The sequence below is a fragment of the Spermophilus citellus genome (assembly GCF_964194105.1).
Source record: "Spermophilus citellus genome assembly, chromosome: 4".
Lineage (NCBI taxonomy): Eukaryota > Metazoa > Chordata > Mammalia > Rodentia > Sciuridae > Spermophilus > Spermophilus citellus.
Window position 1 is genome coordinate 230,078,091 of NC_138185.1, and position 13,814 is coordinate 230,091,904.

The 13,814-nt window shown below is 55.1% G+C and overlaps 2 pseudogenes across 2 annotated transcripts in view; one reads left to right on the forward strand and one right to left on the reverse strand.

Moving 5' to 3' along the window:
* LOC308648323 (regucalcin-like) overlaps nt 1-13,814 on the reverse strand; it is a 254,205-nt pseudogene that overhangs the window by 2,472 nt on the left and 237,919 nt on the right. The window lies entirely within an intron of this gene.
* Nucleotides 2,519-13,814, forward strand: part of LOC308647399 (tropomyosin-like) — a 33,168-nt pseudogene continuing 21,872 nt past the window's right edge. The window contains exon 1 of the transcript in view: nt 2,519-2,582. The product of the transcript in view is annotated as a tropomyosin-like (transcript). The remainder of the gene's footprint in view (nt 2,583-13,814) is intronic.

Genomic DNA, 13,814 nt, shown 5'->3' on the forward strand with positions numbered 1-13,814 from the left:
GCCCTCAGCTGCACGTGAATGGCCTCTGGCCAGCAGCCCTGGCCGCTGCTCCACCCTGGCGGCTTCGACCCTCCCAGGGTCCTCTCTGGGCAGGGACCCAGGAAGAATTACATGAAAGCCGTGGGCTTTGGAGCAGGAGGAAACCTGTGGGCTGCCCAGCACCTGCATAACCTCAGGTGCTGCTTGCCAGCAGCCTGGGGAGAGCTCCTGAGGTCCCCAAAAAGCCGGCACCCGCCATGACGACAGACTCTCCAGGTGGCCTGGGCCACCTTCGGCTAACCGGGCCACAGCCAGTCCTTTCAGCAGCTCACCTGCCTCAAACCTCCCAGTGGGGTCGACCTTCCCATCATTGAACCTGTTGTGGGGCTTGTCATGGTCCAGCCAGGCCGCCCACTCCACCTGCCCCGTCTCCCAGTCCAGGAGGCCAAGGCAGGTACCAGAAGCCACCATGTAGCTGCCTACTGTGCACAGAGCCACACAGCCACCAGGGTCTCCTGGGAGGACAGAGGATACAGGACAGCAGGGTGGCCCAGCTGCTGCTTCTCCAGGAGACAGTGCCACCCCACCCATGGGGCTTCTGCTGGGAGGCACCGTCAGGGCACAGAGCATGGCTCAGCACAGGACCAGTCCTGCTGGGCCTGCGTGGACCACCTCTCTGCGCCCCCCTCCCCACAACTGCGCCCCCCTCCCCACAACGGCCACCACAGGGCCTCTAGATGGGACTGGAGGCTGCTGAGCCTGCCTGCAAGGCCACCAGGACTGCAGAAATGGAGAGCGCTGGTGTCTCCTCACATCAGTGCCAGTGTGAGAGCCGCGGGTGCCCCTGAGCCCTCGGGTAGGACCGCTGGACCTGGGGCAGGCTCCACAGGAGCATACCTGAGGCCAGACACAGACTTTGGGCCAGCCCTGATCTGCAAGGGGGACAGTGGCACTTGCCCTTGGGCAGGGTGAGGGTGAGTGGAGGATGCTCCCAGAGTGCTGCTTCTGCTCCTCAGAAGGCCCACAGGGGTCATCAGCCACACAGGTGTGCAAGCCCCACAGACACACAGGTAACTCTCAGGTGTGTGAGCCCATAGGGGTCATCAGCCACACAGGTGTGTGAGCCTACAGGGGTCATCAGCCATACAGGTTTGCAAGCCCCACAGACACACAGATACCACCCAGGTGTGTGGGTCCACGCACACACATGAGCCTGGAAAAAGCACAGTCACCCGCACCCTGGCTCCTGAGTCAGGACAGGTGCGTGTGTGGCACAACCCGGGGTCAGAGCCAGGTGCGGGCTCCACACACCCGCCAGGAGGATGTCAGCGTTTCCAGGACTTTGTCTGGAGGACAGCGAGCACATCTTTGGTCCATCCTGTACACCAGGACTTCCCACCCCCACGGTCTGTCCTGTGCCCAGGGTGTGACAGCCCACACTCCAGGGGCTCCAGAGCAGGCAGCCAGGTGCTGAGCAAGCAGGTGCCCCGGCTGGGCCCCTGCAACCCTCAGGCCATGAGTGATGCTGGACACCTATGACAAAGGTAACAAGAAGCCCTAGGACCTCAGGGGACACGGGCCATGGGCAGGCAGGACAGCTTCATAGCTAAATGAGCCCCAGGACCTCAGGGGAATGGGCCCCTGGGCACATAGGATGGTCTCACAGCTCCCTCTCCAGGAACAACTGGAGCTCCAGGGGACCCACACTTCCTCAGGACCACATTCTGCAGCCCCCAGACCCACTGTCTGAAGCCCCCAGGCCCACTTCCTCTGGCCCACGGTCTACAGCCCTCAGACCCACTTCCTCTGGCCCTCCATCTGCAGCCCCATCCCCACTTCCTCTGGCCCTCCGTCTGCAGCCCCAGACCCACTTCCTCTGGCCCTACATCTGCAGCCCCAGACCCACTTCCTCTGGCCCTCCATCTACAGCCCTCAGACCCACTTCCTCTGGCCCTCCATCTGCAGCCCCATCCCCACTTCCTCTGGCCCACAGTCTGCAGCCCCCAGGCCCACTTCCTCTGACCCACCATCTGCAGCCCTCAGGCCTACTTCCTCTGACCCACCATCTACAGCCCCCAGGCCCACTTCCTCAGGCCCACAGTCTGTAGCCCCCAGACTCACTTCCTCAGGTCCACTGTCTGCTGGTCCCAGACCTACTTCCTCAGGCCCACTTACTCTGGCCCAATGTCTCCAGCCCCCAGACCCACACTTACTGTGGCCCACAGTGTGTAGCCCCAGGCCCACCATCTGCAGCCCCCAGATCCACTTACTCTGGCCCAACGTCTCCAGCCCCCAGACCCACACTTACTGTGGCCCACAGTGTGTAGCCCCAGGCCCACTTCCTCAGGCCCAACATCTGCAGCCCCCAGGTCCACTTACTCAGGCCTATGGCCTACACCTCCCCAGAGTTGGGTTCCACCGGCACACAGTCCTGGCATTGATGTCCACATACACCAGCTGCCTGGTCTCCTCTTCCCACACAGGACACTCCTCCATCCTGTACCTCTCTCTGATGACAGTCTCAATCCTGGGGGACGCCATGGCCTGGGAGGACGACAGGGCTGTGAGTGCCCTGTTCCCTGTCCCATTCTCCTGGTCATCTGGTGAGGGCTGCTGGACTGTTCAGGCTGGGCGCTCCCAGATGTGTGACACATTCTGTGGTCTCAAGGACAGCCTCTTCTGCTCATGAAGCCTCACCCAGGCAGACATGGCGATGCAGAGAAGGACCCAGCCAAGCCTGTGCCCCTCCTGGCTCCTCTGCCACCTGGCACTCTGCATGACCCAAGATATCGACAGAACATGCAGGTGCCCTGTCACTTGAAGAGGCACTCCTTGGCAAGGTTCCAGGAGTCCCTGTGCCCTTTCCTTCTGGTGGCACAGTGTGCCCACCACTTCTCCACCTTCCAGGACCCCCAGCTACAGCCTGGGAAGCAGGGGCTGCTAAGCTGAGCCACTGCCCAGGTGGGCCCGGCTCAGAGGCTGGGGTGGGGTGCGATCTGCAGGTGGCTGGCTCCCGAGCACACACCCTGGCCTCTCTGCCCAGGAGACCTCTCCCCCAGAAGGTCTCACTTCTAATGCTCCTGTTAATTGGGTTGCTGGGCCACGCCTGCCCTTGGTGGGACTCAGTTCACAGGGCCCTTCTTGTTTGGCACCAGGAGGCCCAGCAGCCCAGGGCTCCCATACTGGGGCGGCTCACATGCTCCTCAGCCCTCATCCTGTCCTGCTCCCACAGCTCCTTGGGACTCCACTGCACTCAGGCTGAAGGGTCCACCAAGTGAGGGCAGCAACTGTCTTCCGCCCTCCCCTCCCTCATCCCTCCCTCTGTGCTTCACCAAACCAACAGAGCCCTAGGTGGTGGTATGTCACTTGTTCTGTCCTGCAGAGCCAAGGTAGCAGTTGCAGGAGTTGCCCTGTGCTCTCTGCATTGGAGTAGGAGAAGCAGCAGCCCTTAGGACCTTGCTTCCATAGAGAGCCTCCCAGGTCACTGCCAGAGCCCCACCAGGCATCCCTGAGACTTCCCCTTAGGGCCGACCATTCGGCTCCCCAGCCCTCCTGGGTTCTCACCTCGCACAGGTGCTTCCCTGGGCAGCGGGACACTGTGCTCCTCTCCTACTGCAGAAGAGCGCCCTCTTGCAACTGGGAGTCCACAGGGCTCGCCCAGGCAGGCTCATAGGGAGCACAGTCTTGGCCCAGCAGGCCTAGAGGGCGCGCTGGGGAGGCACGGGGATCCCTGGGCAGGCAAATGGGGCGCTGGACAGGGCTCTACCCACAGGCATCCTGTAAAGAACGGACTGCTGATCTCCGAGCTTCACTTGCTGACCCTACCCGGCCTCACGCACCTGGCCGTGGCACCCAAACTTTCACAGGCACCAGAGTCCCTCCCCGCGTCTTCCTCCGCCCTCTGAGATGATCTGGGCGTCACTCCGCCAGCCTCCTGTAGGCTCCTTCAGCGGCCTCTGCCCACGTGCCACTCCAATGAGTACAGTGGTGCCAGGGACCCTGCGCCTCTCCTGCCACCACTGCTTTCTGCCAGCAGGATTGTCAGGGTACTCCCCAAGGAGAGGATTTTGGTAGGAGGTGCTGCTCTCTTGCAGGCCCACACCAAGGGTTCCTCCCGCTGCAGACAGGGTAGTGGCCTCTATGCAGCCAAGACCTAGCTCTCCCTGAGACACACTGTGGGGGCACAGAGCCCCACACGCCCTTTGCTCCCACATTCCAGGGGCCCTGGCACCAAACCAGTTGTCATGTCCCCGTGACCCCACAACAGGACGCCAGGCACTCACCCTTCTCCACTTCCCTTGGTCCAGCTGTCCTATCTCCAGAATGCTCCTCCTCCACCTGCCAAATGCTAGCCCTTTCCCAGGTCCTGCCTAGATTCCCAGGGCAGCCTCCTTCTGCACCTGGGGCAGATGGTCTCATCTGACTCATGACTTACACACTCCAACCTGCGGATGACTCCCCCGTTTGTAGATGAGCACACACCAGCTCCCAGAATAGATTTCTGCCTAACACCCTGCTTGGAAGTCTATCAGGCATCCCACATGGGCTTGCCCATACACCCCTGCTCCCCACCTGGGATGCCTACCCATGTCCAACCCCAGTGGGCTGAATAGCACCCCAAGTGCACTGGGACCTCGGGATAGGGCTTCTTTTGCATTTAGGGTCTCTGCAGATATAATTAGGTAATGATCTCAAGATGACACCATCCTGGGTAAGGGTGGCCCTATGCAATCGCAGTGTGCTCACTAGAGACAGAGAAGGGGACACAGGCACAAAGGAGTAGCACCTGGACACGGAGGCAGAGACTGCAGTGAGGGGCCACCAGCCCAGGGCCACCTGGAGCCCCAGGAGCTGGAGAGGCAGGAGGAGCCTCCCTGGAGCCTATGCAGGGATCTCAGCCTGGGACCCCTGGACTTGGCCTCTGCCCTCCAGGGCTGGCAGAGGACAAGTTCCTGTGGCTTTCAACTGCTGGTTTGTGGTCATTTCCTACATCAGCCCCAGTGTTCCCCTGCACTGGCCAAGTGCTGAGGGGCCACCTTGGCACTCCCGCCATCTGTAAAGTTCCCCTCGGTAGCTGGACAAGACATGCCTGGAGTCTACCCTGGAGCCTGGGGAGGTAGCTAAGCCCTGTGACCCCTGGTCTCAGCCTTCTGCCCTCTAAGCCTGGAGGAGAAGATCCCACCGGACTGGGAAAATGGTTTAAGCCCCTGTGACACTTTGTTTCTAAGTTCAGGACATTAACAGGGCCATGAAATTGCATCCAAAGTTGGCCCCTCATCCCTGCCTTTGAGATATCCTGTCCACCGGGCTCCTCCCTCCCTCCCCTCTGCTCAACTCTGCAGCTCCCTGGGCCCCAGGGCTCCTTCCTGCCTCCACTCTGCTCAGCTCTGCAGCTTCCTGGGCCCTGGGGCTCCTCACCCCCTCCCCTTTGCTCAGCTCTTCGGATCCCTGGGTTTGGGAGCCTCTTCAACCAGGTCTCCCTGGCACTACCCTCTCCCTGTCTGCTCCCCCAGAGCAGGAGCCTTGTGCCAAGTCAGTGTGAGCCTGTGTCCCCTGCAGTGACTCCTCTGATGTCCTGTTGCCACCCTGCTGGCATGGGGTGGGCTCCCCCACCAGAGCTGGGCTCAGTCACATGGACAGTGTCCAGTTCTCACTCTCCTGGTGACACTCCTTCCTCCCTGTGGGACAGCTGGAGACAGTGTGCTGCACTCGGCCTGCTGGCCCCACATCCCACTTGGCTGTCCAGAGAAGCTGTGGTGGCCCTGGGGCACCTTGGGAGCCGCAATGGCCTGCGTGCTTATGGTGATCCCACCAGGTGATACTCCCTGTGGGAGACCTGCTGGAGTGACTCCCTAGACCCTGACACAGACCTAGGCCCAGGAGTCATACACCTTGCACCCTGGTGGGCCAGCTGGCTCCCTCTGACCAGGAGCATGAGACCCTGCCCTCCTCTCTTTGGGTCTGTGAGAGGTGGCACTGCTCCATCATGTCTCCTGACTAGGAGTGGCCTCCTCTGGGGCTCAGCTGAATACCCTCTGTCCAAATCCTTCCTGATGGGGTTGTCGCCCAGGGGCCTTGTGACAGGAAAGCACCATGGGTCTGCCAGAGCCTCAGGTCACCTCGCCTTAGGCTGCTTCCTGGGAGAGGCACAGGGGCAAGGTGGGGTTCAGATTGTGGGTCTGCTTGGGGACAGACTTCTCCCTGAGAGGCTCAGCACTCCTCCATCACCAAATCAGGCAGCCTGGGGACCTGAGCTTCCCTCCTCCTGCACCCAGCACTCCATGTTCCTCATGAGCCCATGCTTGGCCTCAGGGTCCCACAGGAGCACTTTCCTCTCCCATGAGTGACAGGCTGACTTCTTTCCCAGGCTGCGGCCTGAACCTCCACCTGAGCCTTTCCTGAGTGACTCCTGGTCCTGCACAAGGCTCAAAGCACCTCCTGCTCTGGTCCACATAACTGGGGTTAGGATCCTGAAGGGCAGGGCATCCTCAGCAGGGTCTTGGGAAGCTCCTTCCTGCATCTTCCTACCCCTGAGGACCCAAGGCCCCCTGTACCCCTCCTTCCCTCTCCCTGCTCACAGCTCCCCTGTACCGCTCCCTCCCTGTCCTTCCACACAGGTCCCTGTACCCCTCCCTCCCTCTCCCTGCTCACAGGTCCTTGTACCACTCAAAGGGCCAATGGAGAGAAAAGGTGCACATTTTTTGCAGTCTCTGACTAGCTGTCTGCAAGCCTCCTTAGTCCTGCTTTCATATAACTGCCATGGCTGAGGGCAGCAGAGAGGCTTGAGCTGCTTGTGTCCCTGTATCCTGGGTGACCAAAATCCAGTCATCCAGTGTGCCATTATGTGCTGGTGCCACTCATGCTCTGTGTTCCTTCTTTAGTCCATCCCAGATCAACTCCTTGGTAGTGCGGCCCTAGGTCCTTCATGAGACTCCTTCCCTTCTACACCTTGTTTACTCTCTCAGTAAACTGGCAAGTCCTCCCTGGCTGTCTACATTAATCCTGGTATAGAGACAGTACCTGCCCCAGCTGGTGACTTCCCCAGGCTCTCAGAGCACAGAGCCACACCTGATTGAAATACTTTGGTGGGCCTGTGGCCTGTACCCCAGGGGAACTGTAGACCCCCTCTCCCTGCAAGCACTCAGCTGGGAGGATAACATTTGTGGTGTGGTTAGGATCCCCTGCTGTTCACATCATCATAGAAGAATGCCTTCCACTTCAAAAGTGTCATGGGCTCAAGAGCTGCTCTGTCTAGGTCTTTCCAGTCTTGAGGGCAATTAAGTTCAAGACAGACTGATTCCAGAATTTGCTCTGCAAATGGCCCCCCAGGGGGCTAGGGATGTGGCTCAAGAGGTAATATGCTTGCCTGGTGTGCGCGGGGTGCTGGGTTCGATCCTCAGCACCACATAAAAATAAAAAGATGTTGTGTCCACCGAAACTAAAAAATAAAATATTAAAAATTTTCTCTCTCTCTCTCTCTCTCTCCAGGCCCATCTTTACCTCCTTCTGGACACCAAATGCATGTGGATACCATGTGGCAGGGTGCTATGGGGTGGGGGCCATGTTGACTGGGAAGGCTTGTCCTCCCTTACCCCACTTCTCATCTCTTGTCCTCCCTGGCTGGTGACTTCCCCAGGCTCTCAGAACACAGAGCCACATCTGGTCGCAATGCTTTTGTGGGCCAAATTATTGATCTTCAAAAGGATCTCTGCCTCCTGGAATGAGTTTCTGGGAGACCATGGCTTGGGCCTGCCTGGTGGCCTGGACATTTCCGAACTGTTATAGTACCTTGCTGGCTTGGGCATTGCCTCATAAGGAGGCAGTTGCCATGGACTCAGGGAAGGATATAACCTTTGCCTGTCAGTAGAAGGTGCACCTGCACATTTGTGGCCACCTCTTCCTGCACATGAAGGCCAGCAGCACCATGTCCTGCCTCTCTCCCTCCTGCAGCTGTGGGGTTGCTGGAACATTTTTCCATGTTTGTTGATTGATTGTATATCCTCTCCTGAGAAATGTCTGTTCAGTTCCTGAGCCCCTTTATTGATTGGGTTATTTGTTTCTTTGGTGTTTAGAGTTTTGGGTTCTTCATATATCCTTGAGATCCGCACTCTATCTGATATGTGTGTGGTAAAAATTTGCTCCCAAAATGTAGGCTCACTATTCACCACACTGATTGTTTCTTTTGGTAGGAAGGAGACTTTTAGTTTGAACCCACCCCATTTATTGATTCTTTTTTTTTTTGGAGAGAGAGAGAAAGAGAGAGCGAGAGAGAGAGAATTTTTTAATATTTATTTTTAGTTCTCGGCGGACACAACATCTTTGTTGGTATGTGGTGCTGAGGATCGAACCAGCGCCACATGCATGCCAGGCAAGCACGCTACCACTTGAGCCACATCCCTAGTCACTATTTATTGATTCTTGATTTTAATTCTTGCACTATAAGAGTCTTATTAAGGAAGTTGAGGCCTAATCAGACATGATGGAAAGTTGGGAGATTTGGGCCTACTTTTTCTTTTGTTAGATGCACTGTCTCTGGTTTAATTCCTAGGTCCTTGATATACTTTGAGTGGAGTTTGTGAATAGTGAGAGATAGGGGTTTAATTTCATTTGCTGCATGTGCACATATCACCTGATGGAAGCTCTATTGTGCTGCCCATTGTTTTATGGAAAAGTGCAGACTGAGTCATAAATGGTTGATTTCTGTGTGCAGAGCTCATTCTTTCTGAGCCTTTTCCCTAGTGTCTGGGCTAGTGCTCTCCATCACCAGAGGAGGAGAGCTGTGTGCACAGCCTGGGATCCATCATGCCACCTGGAACCCATGTATCAAGGTGCTGTCTTCTGCCTCACTAGAGCTCGGTTTCACACAGCTGTCCCAAATCAGTCAGTGACCATGTCCCTAGGAGTTACCTGAACAAATTCAAGCAGGACAATCCACAAGTGCAGCAGAGGAGAGCTGAGGAGAGGGATGCTGCTGCACACCCCTCCCCTGAGCAAGGCCTCCTGGCGCTGAGGATCCTGGATGCTGCCCTGAGTCCAGTCAGGCTGTCCTCCCTGCTCCCTCCAGGCAGAGGGGCTGTCCAGGGTGATGGGGAGAAGCCAGGGGACCAGGACTGTTGGTGGTGCAGCAGAAGGATTGGAAGTCCTTAGACCACGAGGACAGGCAGGAAGCCCTCATTGTTAATCAGAGTCCCGCATGCAGCTGTCCCTCTTGATGACACCGTCAGCAGACTGACCTTCAGATGAGGGTAATGATGCTTCCATTCTTTAAAGACCCTTGAGTTGTGCAGACTGCAGTCTACTTTCAGGTGTGTTCAAGGTGTGTTTACTTCTTAGATAAATTCATAAGAATGAGATTAAGAAAATATGTACTTATAAATGCAGAAAAGTTAACAGAGTGTGTTCACTGCTAGGGGCTTGGACATTCCCCAGGTCCTCTACAGCAGGTGCATTGCATTATAAAACCTCTCTGAGGTTTTATAATGTAAAGAAGGAGAGGAAACCCCACAGGCTTACAGGAAGCCCTTCACTCCCGGCTTCCTCTCTGCACCTGCTCCTGGGTCCCTTTCAGTCCCTCATGGATTCCCAGAGCACCTGCTTTCCCTGAGCTTTACCCCTATTGGTCCCTGAGATTCCCTTGAAAGTCCTGATTTTCTGCTACTGATTCTGATCCCCATGCTGGTCCTGAGCTCCCTGCTGGTCTTAGTGCCCTGTTTGTACTTAGCTACCATGCAGGGAGGCTTGTGCCTGGGGTTCCCCTTAAGTCCCAAACTGTGTGTCCTGCACAGTAACACACAGCTTCATTCTCACGGGTCATAGAGCTCAACAGTAGGGACAACTGGTCCTTACATGGTCTCTGGACACAGTGACACAACTTTTCAGGGAGGGGATATAAGATGTATCTCCATTACCATCAATGAGCCCCATTTACTGCAGTCCCTTCCCTGGACTCTGATGGATCCAGCTCCCACAGTAACCACTGGTGATGGAGAATCCAGAGACATCCTAAGTTGGGGACAATATGTGCTAGGGCTTCACAATCCAGGTCCCCACTTCTACAGCTGCACCTGGGAGAGGACACTGGGGACAGAAAATTAGAGTGGGTCTTGAACTCAGACACAGCTGCCCCACGTCTTCCTCCCTGAATCCCTGAGACCTCACATATAGGAACCTCCAGCAAAAGGAAGAAGAACCAGATGTCTCCAATTTCCCCAGAGCAGGTTCCCATCCTAGAAAACCCCTTCCAGCTGGATAAGACCCTGAATGTGAGTGAGCAGGTCTGTGGTTCAACCTGGGGCCTCATTGGGCATCTGCTTTGGGGAGGCTGTATCCAGGATGTGGAGGGAGGGGAGACACCTTGCTCTGGGGAAGGCTAATGGCTGTGCCCCCAGGAAGGTCCATCCCCTGCCTGGGGTGCATGTCACCAGGTCCAGGGAGCCCTATTCCAGGGTGGTATGTGGTGGGACTTTCCAGGGAGCAGGATATATCCACACATGACAGAGGGCTTTGGGAACTGGTAACCAGGCTCACCTCCAAGAGGTTAGAGGGCTAATGGCTGTGTGTGTGTGTGTGTGTGTGTGTGTGTGTGTGTGTGAACAGATCACAGAAGTGCAGGCTATACACACCTATATCTTACCCTAAGATACAGAATCATGATTCTAATACATGTGCAGTCACCATAAGCTCATGGTCAGCTTTGGGGTTCCAGAGTTTGATGGAACATATGCATGTTGCAATCTATGTCATTCAGAGCAGATTCCCTTAGACCCAAAGCTCATCAGGTGCTGGAAGACTTTGGGTGACTCATGACTGAACTTCACGTTTCTCCATGGACCTTGCTCTGGACTGTGTGGTGACAAGGACGTCCCTGGGAGGGTTGGTGCTCAACAAGCTGCACACACTGTGATTCAGTGGGGTGTAGACCCTGCTCACCTGGGTCCACTCCTAGCACTGTTGGCAGAGCACTCAGGCCTGGTTCTTGCCTTTTCCTGTGGAGAGACGAGGTCCTGCAGGGGCAGCTGGTCCTGTGGATTCTGCCCATGATGGAGAGCAGTGAGGAGCAAGGGCCTTCTCAGGAGGGAAGCAGAAGCATCTGGTGAGAGGCCCTCAGCTCAGGGGTGTGGGCTTAGTGTCCTGCAGGAGCCCTCCCAGCTCCCCAGGTGGGGCAGACCTTGTTCTCTGTATCTGTCTTTCTCCATCACTGCAGTGTCCCCACCATGTTGGAGAGAGGACCTTCCTGCTGGCTCAGTCCATCTGCACAGCCAAAGCTTCTCAGAAGGAGCAAGCTCACCTGGACCCAGTAGGCTACTGGTGTCATGGCAGGTCTCTGTAAATGGCCCCTCAAGTTCATGTGACCGAGGGGCTACCTGTGCCCAAACTCAGGTCTCTGTAAACAACACCCTGTGACTTGCTCTCCATGGCCACATGTCACTGAGTCCTGGATCTTGGTGAGATATCCTGAGAGTGGTGGTGGCACACAGAGCCCAGCCCAGCCCTCCTCACCATGAGACCCTGAGGAGGTGGACTGCACATGTGACCTCCAGTCTGGAAAGGCACACTTTGGGGATTGTAGCAGGAACTCTGTGTGTGATCTCTATAGCAGGGGCCTTAGGAATCAATATTGTCATCTACTTTTACTGCCATGATTCTCTTTTGGACACTTAAATTGTCTCTTTGACCCCCATCACGGAGCCCACAAGGTCACCTGCTACAATGTTGCCCTAACATGCCACAGCTATCATTTGGGCAGGTCACAGAAGCCCAGCCTGTGCCCTCTCACATGCATCTACTGATGTAGGTCCAGGATTCTCTGAAGATCCCCTTCCTATCACTTCTTTCAAAGAGCCATGTTGGAAGGTGAGTATAAGCTTTAGTTTAGATGTGAGGTGCTCCAAACCCTCTTGTGTGAGACATTGGAAGAATTTGTAGAGGTGACAGGGTCAGATTCTGAAGGTTGGGATAAATCAGTGGATTGATGCAGCAACAGGGAGTGATGGGTCTGGTAAATGTAGACAATTAGGGTGTGTCTGTAGGTACAGGTCCCTGGAGGTATTTATATTTTGGGGCTTATTTTTGTGCCTGATGAGTGGAGTCAGTCTCTCTCTCTCTCTCTCTCTCTCTCTCTCTCTCTCTCTCTCTCTCTCTCTCTCTCTCTCTCCCCCCACCCTCTCTGATTCCTCATGACACTGTCATGAGCAGCTTTCCTTCTCCAAACACCTCTGTCATGATGTTCTGCATTAACTGTGTCCTGAGCAGATGGTGGTGGACTGAACCTTTTGTCCCACATCATGTTCTTGATAGGCTTTTTGATCACAGCAATACAAATATTGACTAAAATAGAAACAGGTATGCATAAGAGAGGTCTTTGCAACTAATATGACTTGTGGTTCCTAAACTTTTGGAGCTTTTTGAAGTCTCTGGAAGATAATACAGATTTAGAAACACATTCTAGAAAAGATTTAGACTACTGTATGTGAGTTTCATAGGGGGAGAAGGGATGGGAGCTGTGGAGATTAAAAGAATTGCCTACATTTCCCCCATGTCCTGATTCTTTTTGTGAAGCTGGTTTAAAGGGATGGACTTGTTAAAATATCAGAGGAACTTTCAGGACAGCACAGCCTTCAGGCAGAGGCATGGATAAGGCTGCCTGGTTTTAGCCAAGATTAGTGTGATAATGAGGAGGAGGAGCAGAGCAGAAAGGTGTGGAAAACTTTTAGTTTTGTTTGAAATGTGCGAATAAAACTCAGGCTAAATAAATTGGGATTGCTTAAGACAAAACTGTCACTAGAGAAATGCTAAATACTCTCCCTGTAAACAAGATAAAAGATGGCTTTGCAGCACCTCAGAAATTGGCAGGACCACACCCATCTCAGGCTCAAGGTGAGAAGAGACCACGGGACACCCTGATTGCACAGGGCGGGTAGAAAGTCATTTCACCATTCTCAGCCACCCAGGCAGGCAGAGGCCACTGTGGCCATGGTCCCAGGAGGCCAGGTCACTGCTGGAGATGGTGGCAGACCTGGGAGCCAACCCCGAGGTGCAGGTTCTGCAGGATTGTTGGACACTGGAGGTAGGGGCAGGTCTTCCAACAAGACTCCAAGGAAGGTGGGAAGATCAGAGATTGGAGGGTCACAGTCCCTGTGGTCTGCCCCTGAGAGGACAGTGCATGGAGATGTGAGGAGAAAGGTGAAACTCCAGGGGCACAGTCCCCAATAAGAGATGCCAGCAACATGGAACTTATGCCAAGGAAACTGCATGAATCCAGCAGAGACCAGCCCCGAGAGAGGCCATGAGGCTGCACCCAGCAAGGTCGCTGGAGCTGAGCGGCACAGCCCTGTGGGTAAAGCAGAGGATGCCATGTGCCCCAGATGCTGGACACAGAGCTACAGGACCTGCTTGTCCAGCTGGACTTTGGTCTCATTTTGTTCCCATCCCTTTATTCTATGCCTCATTTCTAACTTCAAATTGGAGATGTTGACTCTGCACCTTTATATATCAGACACCTGTAACTTGGTTTTGAACTTTACTCCCACAGTGAGGAGTTTGCCTTGAGCCTCAGGAGAGATTCTCTACCTGGACTTTGGGTGACCCTGGGACTGTTAGGACAGTGCTGACTCTTGCAGGTGGTCTCAGTGCATTTTGAAATGTGAGATGGGCATGAACATTTGGGACCTGGGGAAGAATACTAAGATTTAGAAATGGAGTGTCACCAAGAGATCATGTGTGGCAATGCAAAAAATTGTAGAGGTGGAAAGAATAGATCGTGAGCATTGGAAACTAGTAAGTGGATTCATGCACTGATGTGGATCACCTGGGATTTGGTGGAGGTAGGTCACTGG